This window comes from Columba livia, chromosome 1, assembly GCF_036013475.1.
Source record: "Columba livia isolate bColLiv1 breed racing homer chromosome 1, bColLiv1.pat.W.v2, whole genome shotgun sequence".
Lineage (NCBI taxonomy): Eukaryota > Metazoa > Chordata > Aves > Columbiformes > Columbidae > Columba > Columba livia.
Window position 1 is genome coordinate 115,085,101 of NC_088602.1, and position 23,594 is coordinate 115,108,694.

Consider the following 23,594-nt stretch of genomic DNA (forward strand, 5'->3'; position numbering starts at 1 on the left):
ATGTTGTTCTTGACCAAACTGAACACAAGAATAATCCTAATGATGTAACTATATGTCAGATGCTTTGGAAAATGATTGTTAGCTACATTGCATTTTCAGAGATAATTCTTTTTATAGCAAGTACACAGTATTACAAGAAAAACCTCAACATTGTGAGGATACCAGGTCCCTTCAAAGCTTGTTGGGATGTTAACTTTGTACAAACGTTTAACTCAAATGTTGCAGGTTTTTCTATAGAAACCAATGATAGCCAAAGTCTGATGAAGCAGGATAATTTGGATTTCTAAGAGGGTATACTGAAGGTGTGTCCTCTATGTCTATGCAGCACCCTTCCCTGTTGTTTAATTGTATCTTGCTAACTGGATGTAGAATTTGGCTTTTTGTTGTTACACAAGAATATATATCAGAAAGTCAGAGATTTCCTCAGACTTTTCAACAGTATAAATTAAGAACATGTGAAACCCCATGTGAAGCCTGCAAACAAAGCCCTAAATACAGTCAGCTGTGGTAGAAAGCTTCGTGACAGTGAATGTGGTGGTTGCTGGAGTGGATGTGTAGTTTGGTGCAGGAGCCAGTGGACATGCATTCCAGGCCTGAGCCTTCTATCACAGACCACCTTGCGGATTCATTTTCCAGGTAAAGCTCAATGCCGGTGGCATGTGAGGTTATAATTACGAGGGATTGTCACAGACAATTATCAAAAGGGAATGGCATGTTAGACCAGTGGTCTTAAGCTGTCTGAAAATAATACAGATAAATAAATAGTATGTTTACTTTGAGGAATAGGAATAGAACACGACAGATGAGGCGAATTCAAATTCATCAACTTATATTTTGGCAGTGCATTTTCAGTGACATTGAACTGTTTTGGCTGAGTTTGCACAACTATATGTTTGTTGTTTTTTTGCATTTGTTTGTTTTTCCTTGAAGACAATTCAAGTAAAAGGCTACCTAAGCTACAGTTTATAATTTTTTATTTGGAAATCTAAGTGCAAGTTTAGGCTTCTGAACAATATTTGTCTATCACTAAATTTTTGTAATAATGAAGTGTGCTTTTACAAGGAAAAGAGAGGAACCAATCTACTTTAGTTTTAATATTTATTGTCCATAATAATTAGAAAAAAAATCATTTAATGAAATAAATCAAACTATAACTTAATTTCTTGTAAATAATACTAATTAACTTCAGCTGTATTGAAGAGTCGTTAGAAACAGATTACTTTGTGTGCACGTACTCATATAAACTAATACTATGTTTACTTCAGTTGCACCTGGCAAATAAAGATATTATTGCAGCACTGTATTGTTTCATTAAATTGTAGCAAAAATTGTACATTTATAATGCTGTACTAAAAAGGACATTTTCTCCTGCATTTTTTTTACTATATAAAGGTTGATGTTTGCTAATACCAAATTCTTGTTAAATATTCAAAGCAGATGTCATCAAGAATAAATGGATCTGTTTGTTCATTGGAGACTTTAAATGTCTTCATCTTGTTTAAGGGGGCTATTTTAATAATCACATGAAATTATAAGTATGTATGTATAAAAAGCAATCCTCAGAAATACAAGGTGTTTCAGAGAATGAATGTAATACAGATATGGTTCAGCTACTAGAGGAAAACTCTTGAGAGAATGTTGTCATTATAAAATACAATACTGTTTTAAATATTCCTACACTTACTTTAAGCTTACCCCAAATAAACCTATAAATCTACAGCGTGCAGTGCTGTGTGGGGAACATAATGAGTTGCTCCACCTAAACTAAGGGTTCTTGCCACTTATCAGAGCTAATTAGCTTGAGCAGGAAGAATGTGACATAGTTTTTCTGCTTCTAGTTGCCAATAAGGCTGTTTGGCAATTGCTCAGGGATCTTTGCACACTTCTACTTCACACATTGCAGACAATCTCTTCGGGACTCATTAACGCCATTTTATTTTTTCCCATGTTTGAAACTTCTGTGCATTGCCTGATTTATATATTTATTAATGTATCCTTCTTTATTTTACAAGTATGTTACTCTTCAGAAAGCTAATGTTCATTTTCATATTACATTTCAAAGTTCTTTTGTTTTTCTATCTAGTCCATTCTTTATCACTTGGTGATATAATCTATCGGGTCATGTTTTCTTTAAGTTATAGGCTGAGGATTAGAAACTGTGTTTACAGAAGAATTGTAGATACAGGTTTTAGAACTAAACTGCTTAGTGAGGTCTCCTAAATCCTGCCTATGACTGATAGCAACATTATTTCCTGAAGAGGCTTCCTCCCTCTAGTGTCTGCTAAGGTTAATTCTTTTTTCTTGTTTTAGTCACCTAAGTTAGATTTTGAAAGTCAAAATTTTTCAGCCTTCTAGGTATATGTGGGTAACTGGAGTATAGTTCTCTTATCCCTAGTTCTCTTTTTCTAGTATTGCACAGTAAGTATTTACTTTTGTGAGTAATTACATTGATTTCAAGTTATTCCTAATAATTTAACACATAGTATATGGAAAGAGAGCAGAAATTTAAGTTTAATTAGGGATTAAACCATATTCACAAAGACAGAACAATTGATGTGTGTAGGAAAGAGTTAAGGATGTTACATTAGCTATAAACTGGAGAAAGCAAACATAACTTCCTTAACTAGGAACTGACATGTGTCACAGGATCTACAAGGTCTAACAATATGCAGTTCACTTTTTCTGAGTAAATTTAAACCTTATTTCTGGATTTTCATCAGAAACTGTATAGCTGTTCAGGATACTTTGAAAAAAAAATGTCAGGCATACTCTGATTGTTATTTTAATTGGTGTATTTATTTTCTTTACTGATATTTTTATTTTTTTTCTCATGAAATTAATATTTTTCAGGTTTCCAGTTCATTTGAATGAGTAGTTTATGTACCTCTGTGTGGATTTCTGACTTTTGTTGCTCTCTGACTCCTCCTGATGCCTTTGAACTTAATATAAAGCATGAAAATATTCCACTATGACCATTTATTCTGAAGTTTATTCTAATGATTACTTTTATTGTTCCTCTAGTGTTTCTGATAAGTTATTGGTTTCCTGTTCAATCCCTGCCCCTCAGGCAATACAACTACTTTATGACATTGGATGTAGCCAGATTATTCAATCATATGTGCCACATATCAACTTAAAATTGTCCTGGATTTTCAAAAGTAAATTTGACGGCAGCTTTTGGCCCATAGTGGTCACACTGTTTCTAAAGTGAATTTCCAAGAGAACAGAATGGAAGCTGGTGTCTTGCAACTGTGGTCTGAGGCGACTGGGCAATAAAGGAAGGCAGTCAAGAAGAACAAGCATTTCTTTCTTTGTACACCACATCAGGGAGCAATAAAGGTCCCTTCAGAGGTTTCACATAAACACAGTCCATTTTTTCTATTACCTAAACTGTAACTGCACTCCTGTTGGTAGGACTTGCTATCTTTCCACACGTTTTCTTCCAGTCATATATGGCAACAGGGACTTTAATGATGGAACAGTTAAGGGTAATTTATATGAGCAATAGGGTGTAGCTTGTCACAGATTTTTGGGAACATGTTCTGCTGCTAAAACAGCTTCTTCATAATTCAGTCCTTAGAAAACAATGTCTTTTTATCTATAGATATCCTGTTTATTTGGATGGACTACCAGAAGTAATGAGTTAGCAGCACAAGATGTGCAGTTTCTTCTTGTAGAAACTTAATATTTTTATTTCTCTTTTAAATTGCAGGTGGACTTGAGATTATAGTTCTCTCTTAAACTCCTGTACCCCTTCCAGGTTTCCATTTGCAATAAGCAATGGAACAAGCAGTACTTGGGTGTACACTTAGGCTTTGTCATTCTAACAATCTTGTTAGAATAAATGTGGCAGTCACCTTAACAGGCCTTACTGCAAAGCTCACATTATGCTTGGCTTTAATGAATGTAAAGCAAGGACAAAAAATTAAGCTTTTTGCCTCTTTGCTACCTGTTGACCCTTTTAGGGCTTTTAGAATCCACAAGCACAAACACTCATGTGCACATACAATAGAATCCATTCCAGGAAAGAGAAAATGCTAAATTTAATGAAGGCAGAGGAAGCAGGTTTTTACTAACTTTGCTCTTTTCTGGTTCATTTTTCTTAAGCTGCTGAAGGCCTACTTTTTCCCTTCTGTTGTCTCATCACAGAAAATGAATACCATAAAATAGTCTTCATCTTACTCCATCTACACAGAATAATGCTATTTTCTGTGGAAGCAGTCATATTGTTTCATTATGTCAATGAATGGAACCTGTGTCTACCCTAAAGTCTATAGTTGTTTTTGCCTATTATATAAAGATGCATTTTTACAAGTGCAATAAACAGTAAGACTGTCATGTTTAAAATAGGGATTAGGATTTCAGTATCACAGCAATGAAAACACTGACAATGTAATGATTTAAGATTAAAAAAAAAATCAGTGTTCTATTCAGAGTGTATGAGGTGAAAAGAGGATACTTACTGCATTCAAGATAGTAAATTGTTAAATCAGTAATTTTGGGTGGGATCAAAACCCCACTAGAGTGGAACTTTTAAAGGCATTACTAGGTTTCACACGGCCCTACTGTATCTCAACTAGCAATGTACTTCAGTTTAAATTTCAAAGAAATTTGACATTGTGGTTAGTTTGTAAACATGTGAATGCAACTATAAACAAATGTCTGTTAGGCTGTACATCTTTACAAAAAAGAACACACTTCTCTACTCAGAACTGATTTTTGTACGCGAGGGTGTATTTTTGCCACTTCTGCATCATATAGTCTACTATCAGACTGCATATTCCACCTGTTTTTTCCATTGTAAATCTGTAATAGGATGCCACAAACTTTATAAGCCAATGACTTCTTTTGTGAGTGACAAACTGCTCCAGTTTTCATTCTGTTAGACTCTACTTATTCCTCATTAGCAGAAGTCTGATTATTATAACAGAGCTTGTCAAGTCATGAATCCTTGCTGCTTGGCTGCAGGAAGGATGTAATACTTTTCACTCAGGTGGTATAAGGTTCCAGAGTAAATCATCCTACTAATTATAAGGAAATGTAGATGTTTTAGTGTAAGCCTTAGAACAAGATCATCCATAAACCCAAATTTTTCCTTTAAAGGCTTTACATAATATACAATGGAAGACTTTTCAGCTTACTTACTGCTTATGGGATTCTGACTTGATTCAGAGTTTAACATTTTTGTTTTAGAAAAGAATCAGTCTTTGCTGGAGTCAATGACATGAATAATGATTTACGGCTAGATTATGCCTTTAGGCAAAGCCTTGAGTGAAAACCAACAGGAGCTTTAGAAGGTGTAGTGCCATAAGGACAACCTTCAAGCTCTGTCCCCTTTTTGTTCCCTTCTTGCTTCAGGGTTTCAGCTGAGTTAAAAACTGTTCACTGCTCAAACACAGCACTGAAAGATTCTACATGTAAACCTACGCATATTAATAGAATTACTCTGCCTAAACCACTCTATTTACATTACCTTTTTTTTTTTTTTTTCCTTTAGAATGGATCATTTAAGATGTAACACCACTCTTATTCTGCTTTCAGTAAAACTGACTCAAAAATCAGCCTGATTTCAGAGGGGCTATATGCTTGGTATACATATAGATTTTTCTGAAGTACCAGAATCAAGACCCAATTCCAGAAGTGTTTTTTTCTTTGTTTTGTGAACCATGGAACTTTGATTGTGTTGTGATTCAATTCCAGGCATTTCATTAGCATTTTTTTAAGACGGGGGTATTTGATTTGATTTGATTTATGTATAACATGCCTTGTCGTTAAATGAGAAGGACCAGGAAGAATATGAACAGAAATCAGATGAAATACTTCTTTTGCAACTTGAAGCCACATATTTTTTGAGAATCAGCTGTACTGAGTGTCTTGAGGCTTGTCATTCATTGGCATCTACTCTTTTTATCAATTGTAGCTCTGGCTTCCTGTTGACATAATACCACTCTGCTTCCATCTACATTCTTAGAGACTGAATTAGTGTTTAACTTTCTCCAGCAAATTCTTAATCCTTTCTTCCTTGCCAAAGTCTTCTCACCTGCTTAAATATTTCAGAGAAGTGGATACATCCCTTTCCTACTGCAGCTGTAACAGCAAAGTCACTGCTTTTCACCCTCCAAGATAAAAATTCCTGCCTCTGCTAGTGAAGCTACTGAGATGATTGTCTCCTAACCCATTTCAGTCAGAGTATTTTAGCTTAATCAGTTTAAAGAGTCGTTCTTTGCTAACATGACACATTTTTGTCTGAGACAAGCTCTAGAGAAGTCACATGTGCAGCTGAATTAGCTTCTAGCAAGAAGACAGTTATAAGCAGATGACAGAAGGAGGAGGAAGGGTAGTATTTAGTCATGAAATGGTAAATGCTTTCACGATTATAACTTCCAATGGAAGAAGATGCATATTCACATCTAAATTGAAGAGTAACCTTAAAAAATGTTCTGTTTATAATCAGTTCTTAAAGAGAAAGTGATATTATCTCTTTGCGAGTGTGCATTTGTGCAAGCTATGAACAAAGTGTACAAGATAGAAAGCAGAGCAGAAAATCAGCAAGACTCTATATGCCTCTGTATATACTTGCAAAGATAGGCAAACTGGGGGAAAAATTAACTCAACATAAACAAAAACAGCAGTGAAAATTCGGTGTGTTCAGTAGGTTAGATAAAATTTATTTTATCTAAAACTGAGCAGCAGAAAAAGCAAGAACATACTGGCATATAATGTCAAACTCTCCTTGGAAGTTTTTTTGCATCCTATGCTGATGCCATTTCTCCATCTAAACCTGAGTATTAATGAGTATGGGATTAATAAAAAAGTTAATGGTTTTGTGAATATGTTGTTCATCTCGCCTATGTTAAAATATTTAGAAAAAAGAGTGCTTCCCAAGGCATAGTATGAAAAAAAAAAAAAGGAAATAGCAAACTTACTGTGGTCTATGATGGGGAAAACCTACAACCATGCATTCAAATATCTATCACATTTTCAGATAGAAGCTATCTGGAAAAATTGCCCATAGCCAAATCCAAATGCTTCTACTCAAGCACTGGCATCAAGGCTAGACTAAGAAAATAAAAGAAGGGACAAGGTGAGAAAAAGATTAGGCTTTTTTTTGTGTTTAGTCTTATCAATCAGGCAAATTATTACTCTTGCTGTGCAATATTTGGCTCTACTCACAGTTGCTTCTGCTGCTCCAGCTATTTGAATACCCCACTGGACATCAGTTCCACCATCAACCACAGTTTAGCTGCTACAGACTCCGGCATGTGCATTGGGGGCACTGGCAATAGGGTTATTCTAATGCCTTCAGCAGTCTGCTGCTGCATGGAAATAATTTCTTCTCCCAGACCTGAAGCCTGGTTTGGTAGTATAAGAACATTACATTCATGACATATAGGAAGAGCTTACCGTAAAACTTCATCTTAAAGTCCATTTTGGTGGCTTTTCATAGCACTGTCAGACCAATCCTATCTGTGTGTTCTATACATTTGTTTTATACATCTAGAATATATTTTAGTTCTATTTTCTTTTTCTTAAAACAAGGAAATTTATGCTCACGAACAACCAGAAATACCATAGAAATACAATAATTTTAATTAACAGAACCAAACCTCTCTTGGCCACGGTGATCATGTGGACAAGCTGAAAAAGTGCTGACTGAATGCGATGTGTGCATTGCATTGCGACGGGTTACATCACTAGTCGTAACATGATGTAACCCAACGCAGCATGATGTAAGCGTCGTGTTACAATGGAGATTTAAAGAAACATCAGCATTCACTTTTGTTCCTCTGCCCCTTTCCAGGATTGCTCTGTCATTCTTTGTCTAGTAATTAATTCATTCACATTGCAAGTTCGTGAATGCTCGTCTTACTCTTGTTCTTACTTTATACTTGTAATCTCCCTTCTGATTATGGGCACTGCAGTCTCAGTCCTTGAAATACAGATGTTAATTTTTTCTGTGTACATGTAGGTATAGTTGCTGTCAGTTATTATAGATTTCTGATGTTTAAATCTTTTTTTCATGGATCTGAAGGATACAGAATATTTATTCCAATTTTTTAATTGTGTATCTAAATCCAGAGTTGAAATATATTTTATTTGCTTTTCCATTTGCATGTGGAAAGGAGTGCCAAGCTCACAGTATTTCATTTTTTAATTACATCTTGATGCTTCTTTTATAACACCATGGCAACTCTGAATCAGTTCAGCCAGTCTTCTGCATGTATGTTAGGGGTGATTTGCCCTGTGCTACTTATTGCCATTGCTTCTTTTAGGACAGATCTTTATGTGTTCCTTTTATTGCTGTGTTCATGCTCAAAGTAAGTTAGCAGGCACATACTTATATTGCAAATTTGAATTAACATTAGAAACTAAGATGCACTTCTTTTGTGTACTTGTGTACAAGTAGTTGCGTGCTTGCCTTTTATGTTTTGAGAAAGTCCATTTTAGGATAACTGTGAAGCACATGTAAATTTCTGAAGATGAAATTTTCAGGCTCACATTCATCCTGTAACAAAATGGTATTTCCTTTCTGATGCTAAAGTTGGAAGAGAATATAGTCAGAGTACAGTTTTTAAGGCAGAATAAAACCAAAACAACAACAACAAAAATCAGAAAACTTTATCGTTTTATGATTCCAAGTGAGGACTAGGGACAGTAACGAGTCCTGTCTCTGATCTTAATATCACTCCAGAACTTGCTTTTGATTTCACTGCTGTCACATCTTGAGACTACATTGTTATAAAAGTCTGTTTACCCCATGACACTGTTAAAGCTGAAGTTGAAAGTTTTGTATGAGAGACCACACCAAAAATCCTTTTCCTTTCTCTCAAATTTGCAGTTCTCTCCTGCATCAGGGTGAGGAATCCTGGTGGTGCGAGAGACTCTGTCTCCACTAAACTTCACTGAAATTTTCTTCCCAGACAGTTTGATGGCTTACCTATACTGTGAAACACACAATTCACGTTCTCTGCCCCATATATTTAATTTTGAGCATAGAGCAGTCCCACTTATCTCAATAAAATTAGACATAACTCTATGTTTGGTCTTTGGTTGAGTTTTTGGTATCAGTTACATGATGTAACATGCTTAAAAATTAATACAAAATGCTAATGGTTGTTTGGTATTTCTGTGCATTATGACTTTATTTTTTTAAGTACCTACCATTGTTCTTGAGCAGTTGAAGATTAATAACTTTTAAACATATTCAGTTATTTAGAGGAATGCAACACTCCTTGTATTCACAGGGAAGTTAGGTCTCACTTCAAGCGTGCTATAAATGAACAATACAATAATGGTATCCCTTATATTCTTCTGTTCTCTATAGGTAATTGAGGTTTCTAATTGAATCTCTTTTAATACAACACCATTTTTGTCTTCTGGCAATATAGAGTGCTGATGGAAGACCTTCTATTTTTGCTATGTTCTGTATGAAAATGTATGTGAATCTATCATTCCTGATGAGACCTGCCAGACCTGGTTATTATACATTAATGTCCAAAATTACTGTATTTTCAGAATTACTTCATGTTATGCTTTGACATTCCGAGTGTTGTGTTTGGCTATTTTTTTAAGATTCTCGCTGCTATTACTGGAATAATGCCCAAGCCTTTCTTTGGAAGTTATGGCTAATTGGGAATCTAAAAATTGTGTGTATCTGGCTCAAGTTATTGTTTCCCTTGTGCATGACTATTAGTTTTTGAACATACTACTGTATAGGAACCTCTATCTCTGTGCTAAACTCACTTGTTATTCAGAGAAAAAAAAGATAAAAAAGCACACCTTGTTTGCAATTCATCTTAACCTGGGGCAGACATTCTTCCTCTCCATTGACTGCAGAGTGAACAGGTCATATTTCACAGGCATTTAAATGTATGTTTGACTTCAGTTCAAAAAGTAGCACCTTAAGTGTCATCCATCATTTATCTAGCTTTATAAATTCTCTTTTAAGATATTCACATTCTCTCTGGCCTTGGCTCATGTAGTTTCTGTTACTGGAAAACTGTATGCTGTCGTAATTTATCCCTTTTTCCAGATCATTAACAGAATGTTAAATAACATCAGATTAAGGGAGAGAATATTTCACTACATCATTAATCTTTTGCTGTGTTGAAAATTGACCCTTGGTTACAACTTAACATACTCTGTGTAGCTTGTTTTTAATATATGACATTAATTCACCTCTTTCTCTGTGAATAATTGTGTTCTTAACATCTTCCTTCAGAAAAGGGTTTATCACAGACTTTTTGAAAACCCAAATAAATTTTATCAACAAGCTTCTTTTCTCAAGTATTCTAGGGAGAGACCTAAAGATTTCTAGCAGATCAAAGAGTGACGCTTTTTCTTTAAAAACAGCTGTGGGTTATTTTCCATCAATGTATCTAAATGCTTTATGATGCTTTTAATTACTCTTTCTGTTCGGCTATAGTAACATTATTTTTCTTTATTTTAATATGCACATTATCTATTCCTACTAATCTTCTATTATAGTAGCTTTTTTTTAATTAGACGCAAGTATTTCACTGGCACATCAATAATTTTAACCTCAAATGCTTTTTGAGAATAAAATACTAGTTTATCCTTAGAGCATCTAAGGATATAGGTTCTAGTGTTTACTCCTCTGACTCTTCAGTTTATCAAAATATGTCTTGTAACTCTCTGTTATGTATCTTTGATTCTTGGGTACTCTTAAGAGAAATGCATATTATCCTGTTGCTTCTTGTAAAATTAGATACCCAGAGAAGAAAAAGAGAGTAAATGTAGAACAAAGTAAGATTACAAACATAAGATCGGAGAAACTGAAATGGCACTCACTTATTACTTGATGCTGAAGATGAGCAATAACTGAAGGCAGCATGGGATTGAATTAACTTTGATAGTTTAGGGTGGTAGACTATGCATTATGGGTAGTTAAGCATGACCCTAGTGTAAACTTAACTGAAAAAATAGAACATCATGAATTGTAAGTGTAAGGAAAGAGAGGGATCAAAGTCTTGTAAGGAAGAAATTAGAGCATAATTTTAGAAAACTGACCAGTGTGAAGAAAAGGGTGATGCTAGAGGATGCAATAACATGTAAAGGAATGAAGAGTTTGAAAAAAAAAAAAAAAAACAAAACACAAACTTGTCAGATGATGTTATTTTCTTGGTGTGGAAATCTATGAGCTACTCTTGAAAGAGGGAACATTAGCAATTATTTTAATGATCTGTTTTGTACCAAACTGCTGATATTAGTGGATTTGGAACCTATTTTCAAAAGCAAGAGTCTGAATCACAAATTAAGGGTTGTTACTGGAATTGCTGCTTTTTACAACAGAAATACATAATAAAGGGAAGAGGGACGCTATATAGAGAGCTGTGAAATGAGACACTAAAATGAAATGTGGTAAAGTCAACGTTGGACAAAGAAGGGCAATGTACTTTGATCACTAGGAAAATTATATCATCAGAGTTAAAATATAGGTGACATCAGTGGTTTATTTAAATGCTAAAATGTGGAAAGGTGTTTGCAGTGAACTCTAGATGCAAATTCTGCAGAATGTTCCATCTTATTTTTGTTGCAGAGATTATTAATCATATGCCAAAACTAATTGATCATAGATTTTAGAAAATGTGTCAAAGAAAAACACACCCCTCAGTAATGCTGGCCACACCTCTTTTTGCGCAGCCAAGGGTCTGATTTGCCTTCTTGGCTGCAAGCGCACATGGCTGGATTATGTCCAGCTTTTCATCTACCGGTATCCCCAAATCCTTCTCCACAGGGCTGCTCTCAGTCACTTCATCCCTCAGCCTGTATTGATACTGGGGATTGCCCCAGTCCAGGTGCAGGACCTTACACTTGGCCTTGTTGAACTTCATGAGTTTCACATGGTCTCACTCCTCAAGCCTGTCAAGGTCCCTCTGCATGGCATCCCTTCCTAAAAGTGTATCAACTGCATCACTCAACTTGGTGTCGTCTCCAAAGCTGCTGAGGATACACTCAATTCCATGATATCCATGATGAAGATATTAAACAGTACTGGACCCCTGAGGGACACCACTGGTTTTCACTTGGACATTGAGTCATTGACTGTAACCCTTTAGGTAGCGGCCATGCAGCCAATTCCATATCCATGTAGTAGTTCATCCATCAAATGCCTGTCTCTCCAATTTAACAGCAAGAATGTTGTGGGGACTCATAACAAAGACCTTACAGAATTCTAGGTAGATGACATCAATAGCTTTTCCCTTGTTCAGTGATGAAGTTACTCCATCACAGAAGTACACTGGATTAGCCAGGCATGATTTTCCTCATTAGATATTCTTTCTTTTCATTCCTCCACTTTTTATCAGCAATTTTATCAGAGGTTGCTGGTACGAAGTATGAAATTACCTTCTCTGGTGCCTGAAAAGCAAACCACGATGCAGTGGACCTGCTCAGCATTTTCCTGTGTTGCTAAGAGGCCCAGGCATGCAATGGAGAACATGACAAATGTCACACAGACATGCATGCACAACCACAAACAGTGCCTTGTGACAGTTTCCCAGCAGAGCAGCAACTACTAAAAAAATCATGTTTTGAATGATGCTTTTTTTCATTTCAGATTTTGCCTTGGGTGAAGAGCAGTTGGCAGAAATTGGGTGTGCTTTACGGTGGAGGGGGGAGTTCAAGGGCACAGACTAAGTTCATTCTGCTACACCAGGTAGTCTTTGTCAGAGGGCTTTAAGCCTTGACAGGAGGTTTTGCTGATGCCAGAAGAAAACAGAAGTAATAACCTTGAGAGATATGATCACAGCAAACTTTTTTTCTGTGTCTTTAAGTCTAATACCTTCTTATTGTTGCTGTTAGTGGTAGGTAGGTTGGCTGAGGTGCCAATATTTTTGTTTTGTTCCTGTAAGTGTATTTCAGTACTGATATGACTGACAGGGTAACAGCAACATACAGGCAGGTATAATTTGAACTGATGCCGTGATGGTTTTACCTTCAGACACCCTCGCTAACTCACTTTGTCAGTGACCTTCAACAAACTTAAACTTTGTGGCTTATTTTCATGAGCAAAACTGTCAATTATATTCAATTTCCTCAAATAGATGGTAGGTGTTTTAAATTGTAAATTGCACTGATTGAGACAAGGAAACATTTAGATTGCTTTTACAGCTGAATGCAAATGCAGTATCAAGTTATATTTATCTTTTTCCTGTAGGAAGCATAGTACATATGACAACAGACAACACTAGTACATACACGATAATTTTACTTAAACCCAAGGAAAAAAAGCTTGACATGTTCCTTTCCACAAGAATTATTCATTTATATTTAACTGAAGTAGCCTGAGATTTGTTTTTTCAGTAGTAATTGCATACACAAGCTATAGAATTTCAGATACAATTCTAAATAATTTATATATGATTCCCTTTAAATGCAAAATTCAACTTTTCTTCAGGTGGAATAGCAAAATCATATTATACCATATGATGCTATATCATTGTATAATAGCATATTATACCAAATGGTGTGTGCCATGTAGTAACTATATTATATAGGACTTTTTATTATTTGTTTCTAATTATCTACTTTTGTCACATAATGATAATTTACAAGCTACTGTGGTTCCTTTCTAAATTCTAAGTGAATCGTGAAGCGCTAACTCAAACATTCAAAATACTAAGCTTAAATTATCCTTGGAACATAGCAAAATGGAAAACTGAAACGAGACATAAATTTTCATTAACTTGGGTTGATAGAGAAAAGATTATTCCACCAGAACAGATATATAATCAACAAACATAGTATGCATCAAAACCAACTAACTGATATCATCAAGTAAGGAAGAATAGATGCGTCAGACACTAGTAAGAGCAATGGTGTGGTGTTGAAGTTTGAAAGTTGAAATCATTATTCTGATCAACTAGTTTGATGCTAGCTTAATATAATTAACAATTACAGAGTGTGTATGAATAAAAACAATCTTCATTCAGCTTTCACATTTGTGGATGAAATCTCACAACTTCATAATGTGCTCAAAGCTTATACTTTGCAGAATGTAAATAATATGGCAAATATGGAATGATGCAATTTTGGTCTCTACTTTCCCTCTCCTCATCTCTCTTCCCTAATGCTTTTCTGTGAAAACATCCCAAAATTTCACCAAGCTGAGGACAGAAAAGTATTGCCAGAAAAACTGCGTTTTCAAGCTCCAACTGATATGGACTGAATGTATTTTTTAAAGTTATTACTAGTACAGATTCACAAAAATCAAAATCCTAGGATGATTTCATGCACGAAGTCCTACACCTGCTTCACTCTTATTAAAGCTTCATGTGGTAACTTTCCATGCTGCAAGCTGAAACCTCACAAACAGTAATATCAACATAAAAAAAATTCTGCTCTCTTGCTAGACTTTTTTTTTTGTTTTGTTTTGTTTTTTTTGTTTAAATTTAGATCAGCTCTAGTTAATTTCCAGGATCTTAGTGAAAGTGGGAAGTGGTTTGCTCATGAACTCCTTGCTTATTACTCTCTACATCAATCTCCTGACCTTTGGGTAGTGTTACACCTTTTCTAAGTGGTCCAATCCTAAGATCTTGCATTCTTCAACTGTCCTGCTGTGGAAATATTGAAAAAGTAGAATGCAAGATTTTCTTCTTTTAAAAGTATGTTTTCTGTGTGTTTTATTTAGAAGTCCTGACAATCAGCATTTCCTGTGATATTTTCTCATGGCATAAGTTATTTGGGACAAGGACACTAAATTTTGTTTGGCAAAGTCATGTATGTTTTCAGTAATGAGTAATAATGAATAAAATGTTTAAATGAACTTTTCAGCTTCTATGTTATTTCCTAGGCATCTGCTATTCAGTCCTAGTGAAGGTCTTTTTGTGCATGTACTATTTTTGAAAGTATTAGAATAATTAAATGTTCATAGTTCAGATTATAAAGCGCTTCATCATATCCACTTTAGAACTGTTTTTATCTGAAACAGCTATATTATGTTCTATCACTTTTTAAATTATTATTTTAAAATCCTTTTATTAACATTTTCTGTCGTAGTCTAATTGTTTAGTTGGTTTGACATTTCTGATTACAGTAGAAATTAATACTTTGTTGTGTGTAGATGAAGATGTGCTTTAAATCTATAAAAAACCAAAACAAAACACTGGATTATGTGCTAAAAACAAACAAACAAAAACTTCATGAAGTTTTGCGTGTGTCTCCTTTGGATATCTTATGCAGACCTCTTATTTACTTGTAACTAACACTTGCATGATTCCCAAATAAAACCTAAGATGCTAGAGATCCAGTAAACATCAAAGATAAAACCAAATATGCTACTAAACTATTTTATTACCTATTGCAATTGAAGAAAATTACATTCTCTCAGGATCCACTGAAATAACAAACATCATTATTTCCCAAATTCTCAAAAGGCATCTGCAAATTGAGATTGTGTTCAAAATGAACAATCAAAATAGATGCATCAAATAATTAGAGGTATTCTTAGGAGTTGCTTATTCAGGTCACAGCTTCCACTGGTGCCTATAAATGCCCAAAGGAATTTGTACAAACAACTTCTCCAGCAATTATTAAATGCAGAGTGTGTGCTCGTGTTGTTCAGCTGTCTGCAGAGATGGGGTGACAGTTACCTATAGTTATTAAAACTGACTGTTAATTTTTATTTTTTTTTTTTTTTACACACCCACTTACATTCATTTTAAATGAAACATAGGTACTTGTCTCTCTTAAATTTATTTGAAAGTACTCAAATAGTCACAGGTGGTGTTAGGTCAACATTACTCAACTTTCTGGAGAGTCCAGCTACCCAGATTACTTAGAGTGTAATTACTTCTAGGCTTGGGAAATATGATTAATAATAGATGATGATTTGTGCCTTCCAATTTAGAATTGCTATGCACCCTTCTAAGCCTAACTATAGTATGATCATCATGCTAACAACACCCTTGCAGCTAATAATACTCAGACCACATCTTACACCCTCCGACTTGCCAGTGCAGTATACTACATGCACTTCTGGACAATCTTTGCAGTGGGATTTGTATATCCTGCAGGGGATATACTTGATATTTACTGTAGTTTTTGCTGTAGACTTATCCATGTTCTCAGTCCTCAGACAAGACTGAAGCCAGCTTTGTCACAGTGCTGAAGCTTACTCATACTGGTGTTCTCTTTGGAGTCAACAGGGCTGCCCATGTGCTTAAAACTATGCATGTGCCTAAAAGCTTTGTCAGCATAGAGGAAGCATGTGTAATACAAAGGGAAAGAGTGCATTTTTAAACATCTCAGTATATCAAACTGATTGTTAGATTTTGGATGTTGTAATTCAAGAAAGTAGCATGTAGCTATCTGTTCTAATTTCAAAATGGCTTCACTGATGAGGAAGGTGAGATGGGTTAAAGCACATGCAGTGCTGCTACACAGGCGTATTGTGCACTGAGATATGTTAACATTTTTGCATTCACATCTCATCAAGTGCACCAATTTAGCAGAAAAATGTAAGCTATTTGAGGTCACTGCCACACTTTCTTACTGACAGCATTCCTCCTCATTCTTGTACAGAAAAAAATGTGCTTCTGTCTGAATGAATTTAAGTAACTATATGGTAGATTTATGCTTTTTAATGAATGTTTCATTACTCAATCAGAAAGCGTTGCAGGCTCAGTCTAATCCTCCATCAAACAGAGCAGATTCAGCTACACTGGAAGTGCAAAAAACACTCCTCTTATCTGTTGGAGGTCACTGAAAGGATAGGCTGTACAATGCCTCCTTTCTTTTGAGCCACTATACACAGTTTTGTCAAAGCGATGTGCTGCATTTAGAAGACTTTAAGTTCTAGATCTGGAGTAATTTGCATAACAAATCCTTATCAAAAATATTACTGAATTTCTGTTGCTACCTCATTTCTGTATTAGTTATTAATCTTCTAAAATAATAATGATTTTTTATGTTTGTAATTATCAATAAAAGCAACCTGTTAACCTTTAATAGTTTTTTAAATTATTATTTTTGGTAATTTTTATTCAAAGCAATTTTTCTTGGTTAAGAATGTACCAAAATGGATTAACACAGGATGAAAGTAAAATCATATATATATCTTTTTTTTTTTACAGGATGAGTAAATGTAATCTAAATAAACATAAACATTTTCAGAATAACAAGTAGCTTTGAGATGTGTTGCCTTCAGTAACTATGACGAGTATCCAGTGTAAATGCCAGCATTTATGTTCATCATATACCTATATTTAACAATATTCTTAAAACGAGTGACTCACTTTCCTAAAATGAAATGTATAGAAAGTTTTGAGACTTTGACAGAAGGGAAGGGATGCCCCATTTACCCAAAGTTATGGAAGTTAAGATTTCATCTTTTGAATCTTATTTAGAATAAGAGTCAATATGAATTAGCCACTGAATGCAGAATAATAGAATGTAGACAGGCCAAATCTTCAGGCACCAACATAATTCCTAGATGATAAAAGTTATTGCTATTTTTTGTAAACTCTTTTTGGTCTCAACCAGTAATCAGGATGACATATAATCTCCGCAGTTAGGCTGAAGATTTCCCCTTCCCTGGAATCTGTGTGAGTATTATATTTTCTTCAGTGAGATGAATCCATATCAACATACTGGTGTGGAATAAACTTGTCAGAAAAAGAATTCCCATATCAATCATAGAACTAGTATTATTAAAAAGTAGTAAATAATTATTTCCACAACATTCCTGCTTTCAAAAAGTACTTGCACCTTTCTGTGAAACTATATGGGACAACACAATCACTCTGTGACATTTGCTTTGTGTTAACTTGTTGGAAGATATAACCTCATTTAAAGCATGTGAAACTGAGTGACGGACTGATTTAATGTACTTATTGTTGTCCAGGGAAACAGCTTGTTGGACACATATAACTCAAGGCACAAAGTAGTCATTATTTCTGTCTTTATTTGGAAGGAACAGTATGCAGACTACTGCACCTGTAAAATATTAAGTATTTCATCCAACTTTCATTCTCTGAAAGTGAAACAGTTAATGCATGGGGAGATGCAACCAATTTTTTTCTGAAAACAAAGGTATATGTAATCAGGTAATTAAAAAGTATAGACAACATAAAGAGCTGAGGTAATATTAGAATTTGGTTTTTTATGCAATCCTTTTTCAACCTTAGAATTTCTCTTTTTCAATAGAAGTGTCTACATAGATTTTTCATGGATTTCTAAAACTATTTGGAAGAAGCCTGTGAAACAGCATTTTTGTTTGTTTCTTTTAATCCTCACTAATGCATGAAACACAAAACTGTAGGGATTTTTGCTGCATTTTCTCTCAGTCCATCCAATTTCAAATATGACACAAAATTGACATTTAATTCCCTTTTCTTGAAAATAAATATTTCCTGACTATATAGCAGCATCTACACATTTGCTGATGTCTGGAATTCTAGCAATTTCGTGTGTGTGCACCTTGCAGCTGGAGTAATTTAGAACACAAATTCAATTATGTTACATGTTCTTTATTTAAAAGGTGCTGCTATACAGAGCAAGCAGTTGCAACTCAAATGGTTTTGTTGATGTTGTTGTTAATGGTATCAGAATAACGGCCACTGTAATCTTGTGTCTTCCACTATTCATTGGTGATATATCCATTAAAACAAAGCCAAATCTAATTCAGACAAATTTAAGTAACATTCTGATCTCTCTTTGGCTTCCATATGAAAAACTATGTAGAATAGCAGGCATTTTAAGTCTTCTTATTATTTAGGAAAAAGATAGAAGGCATCCAATTTATGGCTAAGGACTGCTTTGAAATTATTGAATGTGGCTGCTTATTGGAGTTCTGCATACTGTTGACAGATGGTAATTTCATTTGAACACCATTACAGGGAGTGCTAGTGAACAAACCTGTTTTCTTTCTGGAAGATTATTAATCACATAAAGCATTTTCATGTGTATATATATGTACATATTTGTACATATATATACCCACACAATTACACACATGTTGCCAGTATTCAGTAAATAATTAAAAAAATAATGTTTTTTCAAATCTAGACAATATGCATCTATTTCTTCAATTAAAAGCAACAAGCTTCTAAAAATACAGGTAGAAAGATAGATGTGTTGCCTTTCCTTAAGATGTCTCCTGATGTAGGTAATCTGCAGTCAGCTTCTAAGACACTTTGAAATGCAGTAATTCTCAATAGTATTTTTCCTCCACTTCTATTTGAAATGTCTACATCCTTTTCTTTGGCTGCCACATAAGAACTTCTTCGTGCAGCTATGAAAGTAGCTGGACAGCCTTGGCCATAGATGTTAGTCAAGAACAGTGTTAGGACAGCCAAACCCCACCAGTGCCTGACCTCTCTCTTTGGACATGAAATAACTTCAGGCTTGGGCACTAAGTGGGACTCAAAGTAAAGTTATAACTCACCAGTCTCAGGAGAAATGCAGAAAGAAAGGTGCAGTTCTGTTTTCCTATTGATCCCTTGAGACTGTAATGAACTGTTGACTTGAGCTGATTGTAAAATTGTAATGGTTCTCATGGGATGGGAAACCAAGAGCTTCAGAGATCTGTTGAAATGGCTGTATAAATAAGACATATCACTGAGAGAATGACTATTAAATCCTGTATTAATCTGGTTTGAGCTGGAATTTTCCAGAAGGTTGAGCATGCTCTATGTGAAACAGGGAGGTCATACAACTAATAATGTGCTGTGTGATTTCGGAAAACTGAGCTCTTTCCCAAAATTAAATGGGGTCAAAAGGTATACTGTGTGACAGATGGAGCAATTAGATATAAAATGCAAAGAAATGGCATCAGCTTAAGCAGTAGTTAAGAATTTTTTGCTGCTATTAGAGGCTTCAGAATGGATACCTAAACTGCAAGCACTGGTAAACTGCATGCATGGGACCTGACTACGTTATATATATATGATACATGTTATCTAATTGGACGAAGATATAGCATAAATTGTGAATACATCTGGGAAGACTTGCAATCTGTTTCTGAATGAGATTTTTATTCATTATTGAAGCAAATGTGAGCCAGAAGGTGGGCTTACAGTGGGGTGATTTCTTCATTTGTGATAGACGAATGCATGACATTGAGAATGAACCTGGAATACAAGGGGAATTTAAACCCATACATAAATTAAATCAAGTATTTTTTAAAAGTTAATTAGCTGATGCATCAGTATTTTGGGCTGAAGAACTTTTAAAGAGGGCTTCTTACTGAATTACAGTTTACAACTTCTTTGCACATAAAGCTTCTTACAGAGGAAAAGGAGTAGCCCACATGAAACTCTGCTTTGTGATGAATATGTTGACTGGCACTAGTTTAGATCTGGCTCATATATGCCTAAATTATTCTGCATTTGTACTATTACATCTTACGGCAAGCAAAAATGTGTTATAGAAGAGGTCTGAAACAGTTCGGTAAAGAATTACACTATGCCTTTTCCCCTCAGTAATGAATAGAATTGTAGGACAAATGAAAAGAGGTCACCTGGCATTTAATAAAAATGTTATGAAAGGACATCTTTTTCTAGCTGTCATTAACAGTAAGGCCTCTTAGAACTTTCTATAAAAACATGAACTTTTATACAAATGTAGTCTTCAGTAGACCTACAATATCTACAGCATATTTAATATATGTAATTCAATAGTTCCTGGCCTTGACAATTAGTAAAAGAATTTCTCATCCTATAAACCTTTTGAAATATTTTTCTTTGGTACTTTTCATCAGCATGAAAAGTGAAACACAAACCTTGCAAACCAACAGCTCCAGTCAAACCTTAGGTTGGTCAAAAGAGATACTTCTGGAATTCAGTCTTTATTGCACCAGATCACCACTGCTATCTGCACTGCTCTCTGCTCTACTTTTGGTTCCAGGATTGCTGTCAAGATTTACCATCTATATTTTGTGCGGGATGTAGGATAAAACACTCCTTAGCCTGCAGAAGGCCCAATCCTATAACACAGAAATGATGTTCTTTTGGTGTACAGGAGTCCAAGACTAAAATTGGTGTTCCTGTGTTTTTCACATATATGGAGAAGAAAAATCCTCCAAACCTGACACCCCTAAAAGAAGCCTCAAAGTGAAAGGAAGTGTTGGTATGTAGGACAGGCAGCTGGTGCGGACAGAGAGTTCTGCTGAGCCATAGGAGGTTTTAGTCACATTCCTATTCTGTCTCCTTGAGACAGAACTTGCACTTGAGGTGCAGCTTCGAATCAACCTTAGAGGAATTAGAGTATTTTTTTTTCTTATGACAGGGAATGCCATATTCTTGTAGAAGTTTTAGGAGAAAATGAAGAATATTTTTAACAATAAAGAGAAAATGTGATTGGAAAACTCCATTTTTTCCTCTCTGCATGAGATAATATGTTTCTAGAAGATTCTATTTTCAAAAGATCAGTATAATTTTTCTGAAAAATGCTCCTGAGTATTTTATGTGGTTTTGGCAGTACTGAAATAATTCCAACAATAAGAATTCTGTTCTCCCCAAACAGTTCTGCAATTAATACTGACATGGCTTGTATCAGAAATCGTGTGGCCAGCAGGACTAGAGAAGTGATGTTCCCCCTGTACTCAGAACTAGTGAGGTCACACCTCGAATCCTGTGTTCAGTTTTGGGCCCCTCAATACAAGAAAGACATTGAGGTGCTGGAGAGAGTTCCAGAAAGGGCAACAAAGCTGGTGAAGGGTCTGGACCACAAGTCTGATGAGATTGAGGGAACTGGGGCTGTTTAGCCTGCAGAAAAGGAGGCCGAGGGGAGACCTTATCACTGTCTACAACTACTTGAAAGGAGGTTGTAGCATGGAGGGTGTTGGTCTCTTCTCCCAAGTAACAAACAATAGGACCAGAGGAAATGGCCTGAAGTTGTGCCAGGGTAGGTTTAGATTGGATATTAGGAAATATGTCTTTATTGAAAGGGTTGTCAGGCATTGGAATAGGCTGCCCAGGGAAGTTGTTGAGTCACCATCCCGGAGGCGTTTAAAAGATGTGTAGATGTGGTGCTTAGGGATATGGTTTAGTGATGGACTTGGCAGTGTTAGGTTCAACTCAATGACCTTAATGGTCTTTTCCAACCTAAATGATTCCGTCATTCTATTCCATTATTCTATAACAAGTATGCACAGTATGAAAGCAATCCAACGTGACAGGAACACAGAAAACGAGTTTGAGAACTTATTGATGTAATCCATTTATCAGATCTCAAAATTCATTTAAAAACCTATCAAACCCAAAAAACTTAGTTATAAAAATATATTTCAGTTACCAACAGACAAATGAAAGACTGTTCCACAACAGGTTGGAGAAAAATCATTCCTACTCACGTTGAAATTCAATACGTTTTAGAATTATATTTTGTTCTGAAAATTGGTTACTCCAGGATTTGTTCAAGCTGTGAAGAATGAAAAACAGAAATTAAGAAAGTTTCAGATATTGCAGATAATCATATGTCACCTGTGTTACGTGATATTTGTGTCTCATCACATCTAGTAGAATGGTGTGTTGACGTTTTCTAAATTCTCATTACGTTTCTGTTGTTCTTTCTGAAATACACTGAACCAGAGTGACTTCAGGAAGTACATAAGACAGAAAATCCTTGCAACATGTTACTGATGCATTGATTTTTGGGGGGATAGCAGCTAAACTAAAACATTTTGGGACATATCTGCTTCTTTCACTCAAAGGACTTTAAGTATGGATTACATAATTGCACATAAAGTTTTTTTTTTCTACAGGCACTATATATATAGGGTCATGTTTTGCTATTTTTTAATTAATGGGAATTATATGTCGTAGTTGATTTTATATTTGGCATATGATGATCATATTTATTTTTAATCAAACAGTCTGGAGACTCACTGGGGGAAATGAGATAAATATTTCTTCTGTTACTTTCATACTGTTGCTTTCAAACTTGTATCTAGGTGGATTTATTCTCTGTGAATAATTCTCATTAATTTTTTACATGGATCAAAAACAGTTTAAGGGCACTTTATAGGTTGGGTACTAGGTTTATCTAAATACAAAATTGATTTTATTTGGGTAGCTCGTAGGAAAGCATTCAACATTCATTGGGCTAAAACTAATTTGGAAAGTATTATAAAAAAGGGCAAAACTTGGATGGTGACTGAGATTAGAGCCTTTTCTCAAAGAATCTGATAGAGAACATCTACATTTTCTTGACAACTGTATTTTACCTAGTTAACTATGTACTGAATACATATGATGGAATGCACTTGCATAATACTCACACAATGACTAAAGTACAACTGCACTGAAGATACTGGTTAGTGTGGAGATGGAGTCTCAGTCACTGATTTTCACAGTTTGACTCGCTAATCACCATCATTACCTACACAACAGCAGTGTTTCCAGAAAATTTATGTAGAAAGTCTGTATTCTGTTTCTATCAAGAAGATACAAGCAGACCCATGCACAGAACCCCAAACCGTATATATTAAAAAAAATTAACCACATTCTGTCTTGCTTATTTATAATCATGGACTTAGATTTACACAAAACCTTGAATTTTGAGGGATATAAAGACAGTTTAAATAATAGAATAAAAAGTAACAAAATTATTTTAGCTAAATATGATATCTC

The 23,594-nt window shown here is 35.1% G+C and overlaps 1 protein-coding gene and 1 non-coding gene across 3 annotated transcripts in view; one reads left to right on the forward strand and one right to left on the reverse strand.

The window, feature by feature from the left end:
* NLGN4X (neuroligin 4 X-linked) overlaps positions 1-23,594 on the forward strand; it is a 182,501-nt gene that overhangs the window by 72,283 nt on the left and 86,624 nt on the right. The window lies entirely within an intron of this gene.
* Positions 3,871-3,990, reverse strand: LOC135578371 (small nucleolar RNA SNORA17). The gene has a single exon (XR_010469885.1). It is a non-coding gene; the product is annotated as a small nucleolar RNA SNORA17 (small nucleolar RNA).